At 37.3% G+C, this 15,797-nt stretch overlaps 1 protein-coding gene across 2 annotated transcripts in view; it reads right to left on the minus strand.

The window, feature by feature from the left end:
• Nucleotides 1-5,705: 5,705 nt before the first annotated feature.
• The window catches only part of TCF20 (transcription factor 20), a 93,033-nt gene continuing 82,941 nt past the window's right edge, over nucleotides 5,706-15,797 (minus strand). For both annotated transcript variants that reach the window (XM_072127714.1, XM_072127715.1), the window contains exon 6: nucleotides 5,706-6,299. The gene's annotated coding sequence lies outside the window, so the exon portion shown is untranslated. The remainder of the gene's footprint in view (nucleotides 6,300-15,797) is intronic.

Consider the following 15,797-nt stretch of genomic DNA (forward strand, 5'->3'; position numbering starts at 1 on the left):
CTGGCACAAGGGATGCTCCCTGTCCTCTACATATTTTTCATGTATGTGTATATTGCATAGTCCAAATAAATTGTGTAATTGTCAATACAAAGCATATAAATTCAGGCTCAAAAGAATATCTTATAGGACTTTATGCGGATGACCTGGTTATAAATTGTGGAGATTCACTTCGGTATTAAAATGGTCTTAGAGAAACAGTCAATAAATTTTCAGAAGTATCTTTATACAAATTAAATGAAATAAACTACTTGAAGTTGTTAAAATTATTTGTAAACAGAGAAAAGCGCTTGAGGAAAGTATTCACATTTGAGAGCTTGCACTCCAAAAGATTATTGTAGAATACAAAAAAAGAACTCCTTTAGTACAGTAAGCTGCCTTTATCATGGCTCACCAGCAGTGACGGATTAAGACTGCCATGGGCCCTGGGCTGTATGAATATTATAGCCCCTACAAGTCTGGAATCACTTCCTACATATGGTGGTAGAATCAAGCTTCTTGAGGAATGGAGGATACTTCCCTTCTGTCTGCTTTCAATCTGCGATTGCAGGACCTTTGGAGGCACTTCAAAAGGTTCGGACATGGCTCTTGTATACATGTGTATTGTTAGCGGGAACAGATTTACAAGGATTTCATGGATGAAGGTCCCTTTAAGAATAACATTTGGTGGGTGGTCATGGCCTACTGCCCACATCACCTATATTATAATACACAACTGCTCACCAGCATAAGCACAACTAAAATGTAGATCTTACCAAAAATTCTTTAAATATTATGCTTTATAATTTTTCACTTAAAATAATCAAAGAGTTGCAGAACCTCATATTCAAGTTCAACGGGCCAAAAAATAAATAAATAAAAAGGTATATATCAATGGGTAAAGGGGGCATTGGTGTCCCCGATCAAGCAGCATATCAAAAGCAGTAATCCTGGAGAAGGTCAAGAACTTTTGGAGGACAAACCTCCAGGACAATGGATTCAAATTGACCACTTGTCAGCATGATATTTGATTCGATAATACTAGTATCTTTTCTTAGAATGTGTAGGAAGTAACAATATGGAAATCAACCTTGAAGAGATAGAACGCAAATAGGGAACGGAATTTTCCAAGATTTACATCATATGAGCTTGCATAAAATAAGTATTAGAACAACAGACCTAGACTGAGAGAAAAACTAATCCCCTTTAATAAATGACGCTATACAGATCCACTTGTAATTATTTTTGCAATACGCAAAACTAGAAAGTTCGATGCAAAGGAAAAACATAATTTGTAAAATTTGTCATCGGCCGTTAAAATCCCTCAAGACTCCAGACCACTTTTAATCTTAGAGGGGTTATTTTAAAAGCTTATGAGGGATCTACTATCTTCAAACCATAAGAAAAAGATGAGCTACATGAAAAGGATTTGGAGAAGAGTTTCGAGGAGTAACTAGTGGAATGCAATGACATGATCAAAGAGCACACTGATGTATCAAACAAATAGAAACCATACACAAACTACAATTAAGGGGTTACTTACCACTCTCAAGGTTAGCAACATTCTCGCCCACACAATCACGATGCCGGCATTGCAATCAACCTGGGTTGAATTTAAAATATATGGTGGGACTGTGCTAAAGTTCAAAGATTTTGGCTAGGGGTTGATGATTTTTTTTTTGTAAAGTGTCCAAAACCAAATATTTCAACAGTAATAAATAAAATACACAAAATACATCAATATGAGGAAATTTTAAAAAGAAATATGGGAACAGTGGAAACAATACAAAAAAGCCAAATCCCTCTGGCACTATGCACTAATGCTGTTTGAACCACAGTAACATATATATACAAGCATCGGACTAGGTCCTTTAAAATTTAACTTTTACTCAATCACTTTAAAAACAACAACAAACACTAAATGCAGTAAACAAATATTAAAAATCGAGCATTCTTACCAGGTGGAGTATCGGGCTGCAGGATGGGTATCCTTGAGAGACCTAAGGGGGGAATAGTTTCTCTCCCTATATACTTAGTTGTCCCTATTGCTCCCGTCCTGACAAGGACAGTACCCAAGTCGTCCCTAGACCGGTGTACTGTTATGCCCTAAAGGTATAGCCAAACAAGTGTGCTCCCCGTCCCTCCCTACCCTACGCGTTTCATCACCGTTCGCGGCGAATCATCAGGGGGATTACTGAGGACTGACAAAAAGTCCAGGAGGGGGAGAAGATAACAATCAAATCTGGGATTCCAGGAATCCTGGATATAGGTCACATACAGGCCTTCCTGGAAACTTCCCCAGAAGAGGGGTCGGGTCCACCTTTATTAAGTGGTATACCTTGGCTAGTGAGCATTGGCCTAATGAACACACTTCCCTTATATATGTATCAAGTCCCACCCACCTGTCAACGAATGGGCTGGTAGTCTCTTACCTCGTTAGGGTTACTCGCCGCCCTGTTTCCGGGTGTGTTTAAGGAGTATGATGGTTTGGTCCACGGGGTATGTTCCGAGATGCGCGCCATTTTCCATGTGTCGCGCGTCATCCACTGAACCGGAAGTTCACCCCGTGCGCCAAATGTCAAACTAAGTGGCGCATGCGTTCTAGGGTGCTTTGTGTCATCCACTGAACCGGAGGTTCACCCCGTGCGCCAAAAGTGGCGCATGCGTTCTGAGGTGCCTTGCGTTTCAGTACATGGAGCACACTATGTTCATCTATTGTGCGCATGCGCGCCACTAATGTATTTTGTAGTACTTAAATATGTTAAATGTCATTTTCGAGAGAAGACCACCCTGGTGTAGACTGATGGTTATTTACAAAGGAAGAAATCATTCACAGTGGAAACAATATTGGGCAATAAACATATAGCAATGAGCAATTTAACTACATAGTATAAAACATACTTATCGTTTTAACTATTCTTTTTTTCTTTATTTCTTAGTTTTTTTTTACAGTTTGAAAACAAATAACTTTTAAGATCTGTATTACTACATAAAAACATAGTAAGGCTACACTCGCATAATGTATGGCCGCCATACCGTACTGCTCCTGCACAGCACTGTGAGGCCATTGCGGTGTATGTGGGACGTATATATGCCGTATATACACCCCCCTTATGTTCATGTGAATGTAGCCTAAGGGCTCATACAGCACAAAGATGCGCAACTCGAGAAATCATATGGTAGTGGGAATGCAGCCCAATAAAACTTTCCTGTAAAATATGTTTAAAATATATTCCCACTATAAAAGCTCTTAATACCCATTAGTACCTGTGCCTATGTGTTAGTGGTATGTGCCAGCTGACAATGGGTTATAAGGTTATGTACAGTGAGATAGCATCTTTAACAAACCCCTCAAAATGTTTTCCCCACAACAGAAGTTAGAACCACAGATCTGTAGTTTCCAGCATCACTTTTTGATCCTTTTAGTATATTGGCACCACATAAATGACATGTCTACTTTATTCTTTGGGTCGGTACGATCACGGGGATAACAGATTTGTCTAGGTTTTAGAATGTTTTCATACATTTACAAAAATTAAAAACTTGTGTAGAAATTTCTTTAAAATTTTGCCATCTTCTGGTGCTAATAACTTTTTATACTTCGGTGTACAGAGCTGTGTATTTTTGCGACTTCTGAGGACGTTTTCAGTGCTACAATTTTTAGGACTGTACGACCTTTTGATCACTTTTTTATAAATGGCACAAAAAAGTGCCATTTTCGACTTTGGGCGCGATTTTCCGTTACAGGGTTAAATGCAGTGAAAAACGGTTATTATATTTTGATAGATCGGGCATTTTCGGATGTGGCGATACATAATGTGTTTGGGATTTTTACTGTTTAGATTTATAATCAGTTCTAGGGTAAGGGGGGGTATTTGAAATTTTAGGGTTTTTTTATTATAATTTTTTAAAAAGCTTTTTTAAATTTTTTCTTACTATTTTTCAGACTCCATAGGGTGCTTTAACCCAGGGTTGTCCAATTGATCCTACCATATACTACTACGGTATTGCAGTATGGGGATAATAATAATAATAATAATAATAATAATCTTTATTTATATAGCTTTTCCTCCCCATTCATTACAATGTGCTGATGTGCTGTAACGAGACAGCCTCAAGGCTGTCATGGAGACAGGTCGACGCTCCCCCATGACGTCACTGGGAGTGACGATCCTCGGCAAGATGGCGGCGCCCATGCATAATCCGTTAAAAGTTTGAAGTGGTCTAAAATGGTCCTTTCATAAAATCCAACAGCACACCAATAGCATCAGTGCCCATTTGTTCACAAAAGGCCAATTTTACTTTACTTTGTAAATAGAACATTTAACTAAACAGAAAAATTTTAATGAAACAGACTGCACTACGTGTTGTATATAATTTCCCTTAGAACATGCCATGTGAGGTGGAATAACTTTGTAGAACTGGTTCTGTTGTGGAGTTGGAAAAGGAAACACGCATTGTTTCTGCCTAGTCTGAATCTTAGGCTCTTGCTTTTGAATAACCTGGCACCTCATCTGGCCACTTTACTGTAGAAAAGAGCTGGAGACCGGAGATAAATACAGGTAGAGTCTAAGGATTGTGTATAGATGGTGATTTTTTTTTTTTTTATTAATGAGGACTGGTTCATATGGACCGAGTGCTCCCCACTACAGAGACTGATGCTGTATACAATACATACATTTCAAACTAATTTTATATGAATTACCTGAAAAAAAAAACTGCACCACAACTTTTGGACATTAAGGTTGGGGCCATCCTGGAATATAAATATATATAAAATGCCAATGTGTCACTTATTAAATGGTAAATGGAAGCTGTAAATGTATAAAATAATCATACCCAGCACATCTACATTAAACATATTTTAATCCAGTAGTAACACAGAGCTGGCAAATACATTTGTTACCGGTTAACAAGCACAAAATATTAAAGGGTTATTCCCATCTCAGCTCTTCTTGTCTGAGATAATTAACACCTCCCATACGTCCTGGATGTAGTTGGGAGTTACAGAAGCAGAAGTGGCTGTCCCTGAAATTCCCACAGAGGCAAACAGAAGTCACAGAAGCAGCATAGCTAAGCTCCTATTTATGATTATGGAAATGACTAAAAGAGTACAACAACCTCTGGGACTTTTCAGGCTTCAAATATTGACAACTAAATTCTCCATAGTGTAGCACCCATTGTTTTCATTGAAGTGAATATCTCATTAAGGATCCCCATACTTTAAGGACTTTTGTGTCCTCAAAAATTGACTACTGCTCCAAGTACTGAAACGAAACATTTTTCTGCAAGTATTGACAATATGTATGCAACATATAGGCAACGCACAGAAAACCGAGAAAGATAAAATAAAATGATAAAGGACCTTTATTTTTTTTTCCTTTTAATTCCTTTTTTCTAGAAAAAGTTGATGAAACACCTAACTGCAAATTGTAACGGTTTCATGAAGTCAGAAAGGCACCTACGACCCCCTCCCTTGGTGTGGACCAATGTACACAAAATATAAAAATATATTTATATAGTTCATAAGTGATTTAAAAAAAAAAAAAAAAAAAAGCTCACTGACCAACATGTTTTGCATTCTTACACTAATAACTGTTCAAGAAATTGTCCAAAATGAATTTTTGATATTTAAAAAGAAAAAAAAATAAAAGTAATAAAGTATATACAGCTGTAAAGCGGAGGTGGGGGAATGAAGGTGGGAAACAAATACAATACTCTGACATCACTGCATTTGCATATTAAATTCTGGCCAGATGGTTTTATTTTTTTTACAAGATTTACATAAAAGGGCTGCCAACACTGCAGCTTGCGCAGATAACATTTCCTGCACAGAATACACAGGCTCTGTACAAACTTTCAATCCATATATGCATTTGATAGCGGAAAATTCTGGTCTGAAAGAATAGAGCTTAACTGGGTAAAGAAAACAACTTTGTAGCATGTAGAGCAACGGTCAGAGAGTGAACAAAATAGTTTTAAAACGGTCTTCAAAAGTCTTTGTTTTACCATAACATAGGTTTAAAATGATATTTAATCCGAACCATACAAAGATTTTGCGCCTTTCCATTTCAGATTAAAAATATATTTATATATTTATATATTTTAATACTTCCCATATTAAATTACACAGCCATTCTCTTTCATTGTCTGATATGGAGCATTTTGTGGATTAAGAGATCAAGTTCTTGATGCCACCTTTGTGTCAATGACATTAATGCTTTAGTTAAATGGAATGAATCCCAAGAGAAGGCAATGTCCACCCATAGAACTGGAGCTGTTAATTATGGTGTGATGATCCCCTTTGTTTAAAAAGCTTTTACCTGAAAGACATAAAAAACAAAGGTTTTAATTTAAAGGGCCGACTACGGTAAATGGTTAAAAGGTAACACAACAAACGCAACAGAGGTAAAAGTAACTCAAATTTCCCTGTGGTACTGTATTAAACAGTTTTGAATGAAACTTCCATTCATCAGTTCAGTGCATCAGTTCTAACACATAAAATTTTCAAACTCTTTTTGACAAGCAATAAAGTTTTTAGTGTCTTTATTGAAAAAGAGGGTAAAAAAAATCCATTGAATCCAACACTATTGAAAACACCAATGGAACTGGCATTCATTCAAAATCCAGTGTGTAAGAGACCAGGTCAAGACCACAAAGTGGGGTCTAGGTCAGTTTTATGCATCAATATTCATATGAAAAACCAGTAGAGGGTCCTACAGAGAAAAGGTATACAGGCAGTCCCCGGGTTACGTACAAGATAGGGTCCAGAGGTTTGTTCTTAAGTTGAATTTGTATGTAAGTCAAAACTGTATATTTTATAATTTTAGATCCAGACAAAAAAAAAATTGGCCCCAGTGACAATTGGGAGTTTAAACATTTTTTTGCTGTAATGGGACCAAGGATTATTAATAAAGCTTCATTACAGACACCTTACATCTCATCATTGCAATCTGGGACTATAGTAAAGCATTCAGAAAGCTTCACCAGAGGTCAGAGGGGTCTGTCTAACTATGGGTTGTCTGTAAGTCAGATGTCCTTAAGTAGGGAACTGCCTGTAATATAATGTAAATGACATGTGAAACTGGCCTAAGGGAGGTTTTTTGGTAAGGGTTATTCTATTTTACAGAAAATCTATACTGACTTCAACCTTGGAGAAAAAAATAATCTGGAAGAAATTTAAAAACTCCCAAGTCAGTTCTCCAAAAAGTATTTATTATAATCACAAAATGTGTAAAACGTTGAGATACTGAAAAGGAGTTTTATATGTTTTAAAGTTTTACATGTTTACATACTCAAATGGTGGTGCACTAGTGTTGGTATTTTCATCCCGTTTGTGTGTTTTGAAAGAAGGCAACTCAGAAAAGTGGAACCTTTGGAGATTGAATCCAGTGTCCGGAGGGACGACTCTCAATTCAGACAGAAAATCCCAGTGTTCTCTGGGGGAACTTGTGTCTACTGTACTCCGACTTATGAAACACAGGTACTTCTGTACATATTGAATCATCTTCTATCCACTAAGGATTTTACATTGACTTTGGAAACTGATAATTTGGATTCTTTTTGTTTTGAAATACAGGCGGTCCCCTACTTGAGAACACTCGACTTACATACGACCCCTATTTACAAACGGACCTCTGGATATTGGTAATTTATTGTACTTTAGTCCTAGGCTACAATAATCAGCTGTAACAGTTATCACAGGTGTCTGTAATGAAGCTTTAGCGTTAAACCTGGTTCTTTGACAACCCAACATTTTTAAAATCCAATTGTCACAGACACCAAAAAAGTTCTGGCTGGGATTACAATGATAAAATATATACAGTTCCGACTTACAAGATAGGGTCTGTAGGCTTGTTCTTAAGTTGAATTTGTATGTATGTAACCCGGGGACTGCCTGTATTCCATTCATTTATCCATAGATGTATTTGAGCTGAGATATTTTTTAATGTTCATATATGTAAAACATAATAACCGTTATTCTTGGCGTTTAACCCCATAATGGAACATAGTGCCCAAAGTAGAAAATGCCACTTTTTTGCCAATTCAATAAAAAGTGATCAAAAGGTCATTTAGCCATTTATGTGATAATTGTATTAAAACACATTTAATTAATAAACCCATTATATAAAGTAATAGTCTCAGAAGTCATGGTGGGAAGATAAAGAACAAAACTGCAAAAGTTAACCTGGATCTTCAGGTATGAATGACCCGCGGCCATGAAAGGTTTAAACAAAACTGTAACTGATGTAATGGAAAAATGGCAAGTTAATCTGTAGAACGGTTATGAGAATAAAGCAGAAAAAAAAGACACAGAAGCCACTTTACTCAATGAAGTATATTTCAGAGTTTAACATTCATTTCTAAAAGAAAAAAAATGCTTGAAAGACTTAGTTACTTTAAAAATTAGAGAGTATTAACTTGAAACTGAAGCAGGACAAAACATTCATGTAACTCAGGTGGTTTGGGAGATTCAATAATGTACAAAAGTGAGAAGAATGTTTATCAAAGCAGCTGGGTGGAGGATACAGTAAGCAGAAGGTGGGAAATCTATATTAATTCATATATCAAAGCACACAGATGCAGTCTGGATTCATACCAATCACTGTGATGCATCTGGGTTGCCTCACTCCCGATTTAGGTCTACTAAGTCATTTCAGCACATACTGATCTGCGAGGACATTCAAATACTACATCTGGTTACCAAGGCAACCAGGAAACAAATGTTAAAAAAATGGGATGGTATGGTTATAACATACCATGACACTACTGTTCTGCTACATCTGAGCTACAACAAACACTGTCTGCTCTGCCAACTCAGCTTTAATACACACACAGTCAGCTCTGCTGCACCTCCTTCCCCTGATATAAAGATCTGATCTTGCCTGTGTCAGGGTCGTAATCGACAATTAACCGGTCCGGTCAGTCACCTCAAATTAGACAGAGCAAGTGTGCACATTTTCAAGAAAGAATCTGATATAAGGTTATTCAGTCTCAATCTCAATCAAGCTCGTAACACTCAGCACAACAAGACTAACTTTATATCTGTGTTAGCAGATTTTATACAGAAGAGAGAAAGGTGTGGTTATACATCATATAGCATCATAGAGGGCAAGGGTTAAGCAAATTCAGTCTAACATCTAGTGCACTCCAATTGGTCAGTTCCAGTATCTGGGCAGATAATGTTCTGGGCGTTGTCAAAACCTTAAGTTTCGATATGAGTGATGAAGCCTTCTTGGAATCGGGCATGTTGATCTATTTCCGGCAATAGGTGTTGGCTGTGTAGTATCAGTGGATGCCGGCGCCATCTTAAGTAACATATCTGAGTATATTGGTGAGGAGTTAAAACTTTTGTATTTGCCAGCTATATAAAAGTATATAAGTATAAAAATATAAAACTATAAGCTCATATACAAATATTCCCCTTCACACCTGTAGCTTGTAGAATTAGTCTCCTCACACTGCCTGTTTGCTGTCAAGAAGTGTCTGTGTGTGAGCTTGTCTTGGAATACAGGGGGAGAGACTATGCCGAGACACTGCAGTGTGTGACAGTAGAAGCTTTCCATGAGAAAATCTGTCCTGCCTGACCCTAAACCAGAAGATTAACGGTGGGATCCCAGGCCAACTGAAATTGTGTAAACCTGGACTGATAGAGACGGGTTGCACTTATTAACAAAAATACAGCATTTCACAGCTATAACAGTAAATTAGAGAATGTGTTATTTTGTTATCCTGAGTATACTTAAAAATATTATCTTTGTGGGAATATCCCTTTAAGATGTCTGTTTGTTGGTACTGTGGTTTGGGACTGTCATCCCTGGGTGGTGTGGATACACAGCTCACAGGAACATTATTGGACTTCCCTACATGACAACCTGTTTGCCAGTGTGCACCAAATTAGACAATATCGCAGATCTGGTGGTGGTAAATATATTTTTTAAATGAGATCTTTGTATCTTTTTTCAGTGAATCCGTACAATTACAGTGATACTAAAATTATATTTGACTTATTACGTTCTAAAAGCTGTAACTAGTGGATGCAGTTTTTAATACAACGTCTAAATCTATATATTTTATTTTGTTTAATGAGATAACAGCAAATGACGGAAAGTCTAAAAACAATGCAGTATTGTGTGTACACAAAAAATAAAGTTTGATACAGGTGTGCCAATATGTGATAAACATGCTGCTCTTACCCTACGGCCGCATGCACACGAAGGTACGCCCGATGGGCAGACATATTGCCTGGCACCATGGAGAGGAGGAGGGGTGACCCCTCTCCATAGCAATGCATGGTGTACAGGCTGTAACACAAGGAAAGATAAGACATATCCTATCTTTTTCCTGTGTATGGAGCAGTACAGTGCCGCACATGTGCAGCACAGTATCACTCCATGAGGCCATTGCAGTCTATGGGGGACATATGTACAGCCGCAAGTGTGCTTGGAGCCTTATTCAGATTGGAAGTCGATTCAGTCACGACAGACAACATTTCCTATCCCTCCTACACAGACCCCACTGCTTTGTATCATAAGTCACATCATAGTATAAATGGTTGATAAGAAAAATAATTCTCTGAGTGGTCAAATCTGGCAGATGCCAAAAAACAGTTTTTAAGAGATGCATTTTTTTTCTTAGTCTTGGGTATGGTTATACACTTTGAACCCTATGGCAGTGGTGGCGAACCTATGGCACTGGTGCCAGAGATGGCACTCGGAGACCTCTCTGTGGGCACACGGGCTGTCTCCCAGGCACAGAGTTTGCCTGACGTGACACCTTCCTGCAGTCTCAGGCAGTCCAAGAAGTGACCCATCCTGTGCTGCTTGGTCCTGTCTGAAGAGTGAGGAGATGTGGACAGGGTTGGATTGGAGCTCAAAGATTCTGGTAGCAATAAGTTTGTTACTGCCTAAATTGCTGTGTTGGCACTTTGGGAAAAGCTTGTGTGTTTTAGGTCTCATTTTGGGCACTCAATCTCTAAAAGGTTGGCCATCACTGCCCTATGGGGTCTGATCACTCATACAATATACTGCAATACCTCTTTTTAGCATTTTTGTTGAATTGTAAACTAATTTGGAGGTCCTATGGAAGTTAATTGTGTGGATATAGTTCTGTGTTCTGCATTTACCTCATACATTTATTTCCTATCCTGCAGGTAGGGAATAAATATAAAACTTGCTACAACCACTATTACATAGAAACCAGTGTCAAAAACATTACTAATGAATATTCAACAGTAATGGAAATTCTATGCTTTCAATCTCTTTTTGCGAATATATATTAAAGGGATATTTCCCCGAAGACAAGCTTCTTAAGTATATTCAGGATTACAATTTTGGTTGTCCCTGGATCTGACTGTAAATTTTATGCTGGCAAGCAGTGTGCAGAGAGCTTACTGAACTAGCTACAGACAAGATAAAATCTTTACGAGATAGCAGAGCTGGAGTGTGTCATTATGTCTTAAATTCATCACATGACACTGATCTGCCTCCTCTCTCTTTTTCGAATGTTTCAGATACTAGTAGAAGGTTTAGAAGCTAAATAAAAAAAGTGTACATAAACCTGAACCCTGATAATCTAAACACATTGTCAGCACACAATCTGTTAGCACAGAGTGTCCACACTCTGGAATTTTACACTGATCATCACTTAGTTGTGGCGGCTAAAATAGCAATAAAAGGTAAATTTGCAAAGTATAAGGGTTAAAAATTATATTCATTGTGTCACTCGGGATTAAAATTTTATTTCGTGGAAACCTCCACCACCACTAAACCTCTAATATGTTAAATTATTTTGGTGCCACATACACACACCGAAACAACAATTAACCCCTATGGGACTCAGCATCTTTTGGCCTAAAGGACGCGGCCCCATTTTTCATATCTGGCCTGTGTCACTATAAGTGGTTATAGCTTTGGAACGCTATGAGATATCCAGGGGATTTTGAGATTGTTTTCTCGTGACACATTGTACTTCAAATTAGTTTAAAAATTTGGATGAAATCTTTTGCGTTTAGTTTTAAAAAAAAACTAAATTAGGCAAAAAATTTTGAAAAATTCTTTATTTTCAATGTTCTAAATTCTCTACTTTTGATGCAGATAGTCAAAGCACCCAAATAAATTCATAACTTACATTTCCCAAGTGTCTGCTTTATGTTGGCATGGTTTTTTAAGATTCCACATATTTTACTAGAATGTTATGAGGCTCAGAATTTGGGTGCCATTTTTCACATTTTTTGTAAAATCGCCAAAACCCGTACTTAGATGGACCTGCTCAACTTCTAATTGACATTGAGAGGCCTAAATAATGGCTAGACTCATAAATTACCCCATTGTGGAAACTACACCCCTCAACGTATGAAAAACCACTTTTAAGAAGTTTGTTAACCCTTTACGTGTTTTATAGGGGTTAAAACAAAATGGAGGTGGAGTCTGCAAATTGTAATATTTTTTCACAATACACTCATTTTGGGTGGAAAATTAAACATTTTTAATGGATTAAATGAAAAAAGGCTCCACAAAGTTTGATACCCAATTTCTCCCGAGTACAGTGATACCCCATATGTGGTGGTAACATGCTGTATGGGTGCACGGCCGGGCATAGAAGGGAAGGAGGCGCCATCCAAATCAGATTTGCTATGTCACATTGTACAGGCTATAATTTTTTTCCTTTTTTTATTGTACACCTATAGGGGCTTATTTCTTCACATGAGATGCACTTTTCTAATACATAATTTTGGGGCATCTATAGCTAATTGGTGAGATTTAATTAACTCTTTGTTGGTGGAGGAAATGAAAATCATCAATTTTTAGGAAAATTTTTATGTGTTTTTTTTTTTGGCCGTTAACCATACCATAAAAATAGTATATTATTTTTATTCTATGGGTCGCAACGTTTATGAAAATACTTCATTTATATATATTTTTTATTTTTTCCCATTTTTACTGAATAAAAAGTAATTTGGCAAAATTGTTGTTAATTTTAGCATCACCGTCTTTCATATGCATAACTTTTTTATTTTTCACCTCACAAATCTGTTTAAGGGCTTATTTTTTGCAAGAATGATAGCTCTTTTTAGTGGTCTTATTTTAGATTGCGTAACTTTTTAAAATCACTTTTTTTAGAGCATTTTTAACCCCTTAACGCCGAAGCCACTATTCACCTTCCTGACACGGCCCATTTTTTCAAATCTGCCCTCTGACACTATAAATGGTTATAACTTTGGAACGCTTTAACATATCCAAGTGATTTTGAAATTGTTTTCTCGTGACACTTTGTACTTCATGTTAGTTAAAAAATTTTGGTGGTATGTTTTACATTTCTTTATGAGAAAATCAGATATTTGGTGAAAATTTGGAAAAATTAGCAATTTTCGAAATTCTAAATTTTCTACTTTTTCCACACATGAGTCATAACACCAAAAAACGTAATAACTAACATTCACCGAATGTCTACTTTATACCTCCGTGGTTTTTTATGCATACTCTTATTTTTGTAAGATGTTATGGGGCTTTGAACGTTAAGTGCAATTTTTCACATTTTCATAAAAAAAGCTAAATCCTGCTATTGAGGGACCTGCTCAGGTTTCAAGTCACTTTGAGAGGCCTAAATAAAAGTAAACCCCATAAATTACCCCATTATAGAAACTACACCCCTCAACGTACGTAAAACAACTTTTATGAAGTTTGTTAACCCTTTAATTGGTTTACAGGGGTTAAAACAAAATCGGATGCAATTTCGAAATTACATTTTATTTGGCTAAATGTATGTGTTTTTCATAAAATGTACAAATTCTCAGTGGATAAAATTCCAAAACGCTCCTCAAAATTTGATCCCCAATCTCTCCCGCGTATAACAATACCCCATATGTGGCGGTAACCTGCTGTATGGGCACACGCCAGGGCATCGAAGGGGAGCCGCGCCATTCAGAGCAGATTATGCATTGTCACTTTTTATTGGCTATACAATCTTTATTTTTTTGGCAATTTGGACATTTAAGGGCTCATTTTTTGCGACATGAGATGCATTTTACAAATACTTCATTTAAGTGGGTCTGTAGCTTTTCGATGAGATTTTATTAACTCTTTAATGTATGGAGGAAAAGATAATTGTCAATTTGGGGTTTCTTTTTTTTTGTATATTTTGGGGGTCGTACACCGTACACTAAAAATACTATATTTTCATTCTATAGATCACTACGATTACGGTGATACCTCATTTATATAGTTTTTCATTTATTTTTACAATTTTACTGGAGAAAAACTAATATAGAGGAAATCTCATTTGTTTCTGCATCGCCATCTTTTCGGGAACTTAACCTTAATATTTTTTGGTTGACAGAGCTAGTTTAGGGCTTATTTTTTACGTGTTGAGTTGTTCTTTCAATTGGTACCATTTTGGGGCACATAACTTTTTTTGATCACTTTTTAGAACATTTTTGTGAAGGGATTTTATGAAAATTTATATTTTCGGCGAGTTTTTCGGGTTTTGTTTTTACGGCGTTCACCGTACGGGTCCAATAATGTTTCTTACTTATTGTACAGATTGTTACGGACGCGGCGATACCAAATATGTGGGGGGTTTTGGTGATTTTCAGGTATTTTTACTTTATTAGATGTGTATAGGGAATGTTTGTGTTTAGGGGACTTTAACTCTATTTAATTAATTATTTTTATTAAAAATTGTGTTTATTCACTGTTTTTAACTTTTTTTCTTTACTTTTACAGGTTAGCTTGAACAAGTGATCCACTGATCACTTGTTCAAGCTATTCTTCCCCTAATACAGTGTAATACAGATGCGCATGCTCAGTGTGTCACAGCCGGGTCCTGCCAGGAGGCACGGACCCGGCACCCGGAAGAAGATTGCGCAGCCCCGGGCACCGGCAGTCCCGGGGCTGCGATCAGAGCAGCGGGACCCCCCCGATAAGCGCCGCGGGGGGGGTCCGAATCCAGTTAAATGCCCCTAGCCTCCGCAGTTAACCCCTAACACGCCGCGGTCGCGCTGACCGTGGCGTGTTAGGGGTTAACACCCGCGATCGGAGAAATCTCCGATCGCGGGTGTTAGAGGAGGGTGTCGGCTATAATATATAGCCGACACCCGCAGCTTCTGGCCCCGGCTCCATTCCATATAACGTCGTGGTGCGCCTAGGGGTTAATAACTAAAAAAAAAAACCATAACAACAACAATAGGAAAGCCAATGACATGTATATAAACTTCCACACCAGTGGACATTCCAGCCATTCACCATACCAACCACAAGTCAACTGTGTTAGTGGAGAAAAAGCCAAAAGGGGACATTTGGCAAAACTGGTACTTCTTGCCAAGCCGATCCTGCTACATCCACTTTTTGACAAAGTAGCATCAGCAGCACAATTGCTCTAAAAGTTGCAAAACTTGGTGCACAAATCACCAAGTGCAAAAAACGCTTGTCAGAAACTTAATACATATATATATACACACACACACATACATATATACACACACATATACATATATTACACACTATAATTTAGATTATTATTCGTAATTAATGGAATTTTAAAACAGGATATTTGCAGAATATAGTGAAAACTGGTGTAAATGTGGATGTTGTATATCTGGACTTTTCAAAGGCATTTGACACCGTGCCACATAAAAGGTTGGTATATAAAATGAGACTGCTGGGAATAGGAGAAAATCTGTGTATCTGGGTAAGTAATTGGCTTAGTGATAGAAAACAGAGGGTGGTCTTTAATGGCACATTCTCAGATTGGGTTGATGTTACCAGTGGAGTGCCACAGGGGTCAGTATTGGGGCCACTTCTTTTTAATATTTTTATTAATGA

This window comes from Engystomops pustulosus, chromosome 10 (genome assembly GCF_040894005.1).
Source record: "Engystomops pustulosus chromosome 10, aEngPut4.maternal, whole genome shotgun sequence".
Lineage (NCBI taxonomy): Eukaryota > Metazoa > Chordata > Amphibia > Anura > Leptodactylidae > Engystomops > Engystomops pustulosus.